This window comes from Syngnathus floridae, chromosome 1, assembly GCF_059516105.1.
Source record: "Syngnathus floridae isolate MCC-2025c chromosome 1, RoL_Sflo_1.0, whole genome shotgun sequence".
Taxonomy (NCBI): Eukaryota; Metazoa; Chordata; class Actinopteri; order Syngnathiformes; family Syngnathidae; genus Syngnathus; species Syngnathus floridae.
The window spans coordinates 7619588-7624086 of record NC_142413.1 but is presented as its reverse complement, the minus strand read 5'-3'; positions in this window follow the sequence as shown (position 1 = coordinate 7624086).

The following is a 4499-nucleotide window of genomic DNA, read 5'->3' as shown; positions in this document are numbered from 1 at the left end:
AAGGTGCGGCAACTTTGCCCCCCGGTGCACTCTGGGTAACGTGGTCCTGAGGACTACAATAGCCGCTTCCGCAATTCCCTTCCTCCAAGTGAGCGTCTGATTTGAACGTGAGATGTGACGTCAGGTTGAATGGTGTTTTTGTTTACGTCGTTACATTCAAACCTTTCACTTCTTTTCATCCAAGAACTACAGTACCTTAAAATTTGGGTTTCCTCTTAGCAGGTATGTTAATATTGCACCACTGTTCAAAAGTTTTACGTCACTCACAAATGTCCTTATTACATTCTGTATTTGCATATTTTGTCTCTCTATACTTGAAATGAAGTGCATCTTCCATATATATAATCTGTTTTATCTGCTGCCCTATAAATGAATGAATAAACAAATAAATACATATGTCAATATGTCATTCTTTCGAGGGCCTTACATTGACTGCTTACTTCCCTTCAAATTCCCATACAGACATAAAATAACTGAAGAATTTTCCTCTGGTGACCATTAAAGTGTTTTAATGAGAGAAAGTTACAGTAGCTATGAAATGTACACGACAAATCATTTGACCTTCCCTTCCATCACACACACGCAAAAACACGCACAAACACGCACAAACACTCGCGCGCACACACACAAGCTTTTTCTGCTTATAACTTGTAGTGAACCCAATTGACATAAAAACATATTTTGGAGTAAACTAAATAAATGTGGTTGTAGAAGTGTGAACACCCTTTTATAATCAATATAAGGAGAAAGCATGTAAATTGTTTCATTTCTTCTCCACAGCCTTTCCTTATTGAGCGAAGTAGTCATTTGTCGCCCTCCAGTGGCAGTTATAGGCAATTACAAATCTCCGAGGTGAGCCACAATTATTCGCAGAATTTGTGCGGAAAGATATTGCACTCTTACTAATCATTATACATAATTGTGATAGTGAATGAGAACACATACACTGTATATTGGGTGTTAAAAGTTGAGGTGGAGCTTGAAAGTGAAATTGGCCCTTGCAGGTGGAAACTCGTTTGTATGGGCGTGGTGTGTTTGTAGCTGACTTTAACAGCAATTTGCATGTGCCAAATGATTTGTAAGTCTCGCTGGGTTACCTGACCACTCCGTTTATTTGTCACAGGAATTAAAAACGCTCCATGTAAGGAGATATGATTTGTAGAGCTGCAACATATTCAAAGCCCAAATATTTTAAAGCAAACATGACAATCATAAGTTCCGATCAATCAATCAATCAATCAATCAATCAATCAATCAATCAATCAATCAATCAATCAATCAATCAATCACTCAATCAATCAATGAATCAACCAACCAACCAATCAATCATTCAATCAATCAATCAATCAATCAATCAATCAATCCAATTCACATCAGTTCCTCTACTGATTTTAGTCAGCATACATAAAAAAACAAAAAAAGAAGCTATCACCACACAAAAAAAGTTGGGCGAATTTAAAATTTCAAGAAAACACACTATATAAGTAGGGCAATTCAACAAAACACTATTTTTCTAATGTGAAAATACGTTTTCAATTTCAACAAAGAAATAAGACTTTACAGAACCTATTGTCAATCATTTTTAATTTTAAGTTGTTCCTAACTAGATTGCCGTTTTAGCCTAAAAAAGTTTATTTGTCTTTTGTCAGTGCACTAGTATATATCATCAAGAGAAAAAAATACTGTGCGCCCAAATAGATGCGGCGCTGTCTTAAATTTTAGGCTCTACTACCACCTAGTGTCCTTATAGAAGAGACTTTTTTTTTTAATTCATAAATGGAAATAAAGCCAACATGTTTATCCAGTCTAATATGCCGGATTTGACTATAGAAAATATTTTTGTCAAAACACTAGACACACTATATACATGTTGTATTATAATCGTTATTAATAATTTAAATCAATCTTAAATGAGTGAAATTCTGGATGACTATTCGGAGTCCACCTTTTACGACGTTCAAACGAATTTTAGTAGTTAAATAATAATGTCAATATTTTAATTTTAATTTATTCAAAATCAACACTACGTACATCTTTGCGTCGTAAATCGCACTCTGAAGACCGTGCAACAGATTGCTGTAATTCAAATCTCAATCCACAAGATGGCGGCCGAGCAACACGAATGACGTACTGCGTCAATTTGGAGCGTGGATGCGAAAGGCAAATTAAAGCCGCACAGACCCCGGATTAAGCGGAAGAAGATGGATGGATAGATGGATAGATGGATGGATGGATGGATGGATGGATGGATGGATGGATGGATGGATGGATGGATGGATGGATGGATGGATGGATGGATGGATGGATGGATGGATGGATGGATGGATGGATGGATGGATGGATGGATGGATGGATGGATGGATGGATGGATGGATGGATGGATGGATGGATGGATGGATGATAATATTAATAATAATAATGACATATTTGAAAGCATATATATTGCTAAGCAAGGTCTACAAACATGTACATGCATATTGGCAACAGGAAATCAAAATATTCCCTTGCTTTTATCAAATCCAGTTTGTATGATAGATACTTGCTATCATATACATAAAACCGTGTTCAGCAGCTAATTTAAAATACAAAACAATTCGTAATTAAAATGGTAGGATACATATCCAATTCACGCCGACCCCCAGACCGATATAACCTGTAATACCTTACCTTTAAATTCTTGACCAAGCTGTGTGATAGGCCGAATTGAATCTGAATGCATTTGACCAATTCCCCCTGCACTGAAGCAATATTTTTTTCTAACAAAACAGGCATACTCAAAAGTATCTAACCTTCATTAATGTCTTAAAAAATCATCCAGACTTTTCAACAAAATATGACAAAATGCTCTTATAGTGAGGGAAGATTTTTTTAAAACACTTCTCAGGTAGTTCCAAGCATTCAAGGGAGTGTAGTCTTCCCAGTTCTTTTGTAGATAACTAAGTTCTGTCATACACAAGATATTAAAAGTTAGAATTTGTGCTGCATTGGAGACCAACCAAAAAAAGTCCCATCAGATAATCTACATTTTTGAATTGACGAACGGTTATGAGCAGCTGATGCTCCAAAATAACATGGAGCTGAAAATGCTCAAGATGATCGTGGACTTTGGGAAACATCCTTCACTACAGGTGTCACTGATATCGTCCACATCCCAAGTGTCGAGATCTTGATTTTTTTCTATTCACAACAACCTACTAACTCTTATTGACTTGCATGCTGCAAGGATGAAGAGATGGGCAGGAAGAAATCTCTCGACCCGTCACCTCTTCCAGTTCCTTCCCTCAGGTAGGCGCTACCAAACTACTACCGTACCAGACCCAAATTGATAACTTGGCCAATAAATTTGGTTTGGAGTCACAGAATGTGCCCCAAAACACATGATGGATTTGTGACAAAACACAAAAGGCCTTGGCTGTTGAATTAAAGTGCAGGCCACTGAATTTTCTGGGCATTCCCTCTCCGGTTCTCCTCTGGTGTGTCTCGGTCGTACTTGTGAATTTAAACTGACAGCCCCTGTGGAAGAGTTGGGAGACTTCCCTAGCCATCTGTCTTAGAAGAGCCCCCCTACACACACACACACACACACACACACACACACACACAGCCGCAACCCCCGCTACCCCCTTTCCCGCCCTGCACGCATCCCTCATTCCCACACTGGGCCTTTGTCAGCAGTTCCTGTCCGCGGTCTAGGCGTGGCGTGCGCGGAGGCCGGGGCGACCGTGGGCGCTTTCAGAGGCACCTGCACATGGGACAAAGGGCCAAGGGTGCTGAGGCTGAAGACAGATTGATGCTTTGTGCGCTGGGCCTGAAGAGAGAGCGAGCAAGGGAGAGAGTGGGTTGTGGAGGGGCGGGAGGGGTAGTTAGCTGAGAAGTTTTCTGGGAGAGGATTTTGAGGGGTACGGAGGGGTGAAGGAGGTGGTGGGGGTTGGTCCGTCACTCCAGTCTGTGTGAGTCCGAGCTTTTCGCATGCACCCGGAGAGATTGACAGCCTTTGTGGGCCGCATCCCCCGCACAATGGTCATGCTTTAATGGGCGGTAAAGCTAAGAGAAGAGCTTTTGGGGAAGTTTTTTTTTTTTAATTTTTTTTTTTCGGGTTTGGTGGGGGGGGGGGGGGTTGCTCGCTGGCCGCCACGGCAGTGTGGGGAGACCGGGGGACAGGGGGCCCGTAAAGCTTTACTGCTTTGCTTGGTGGGGACCAATTCATGGGCATTCAGTCCGAGGCTCGTTATTCACTGAATGCGTCCAGTGGAGGAATGCAGCAGCATCAATTAGAATGTGTTTGTAGATAGCAACGCCGGGAAGAAAATCTCTTTCTCTCCTTTTGCTGGCAGGACAACACGGTGCGACTATAGGAGGTGTCAGAGCCACAAAGCCTTTTTTGTGGCGCTCTCTCCATTACATTACCAGTGCAATATGTAAGGTGGGGACTCTTTTGATTGAAATTAAGTGGAAAAAAACACTAAATCCTATTTTTATTCAAGCGAGATAATGGCGTT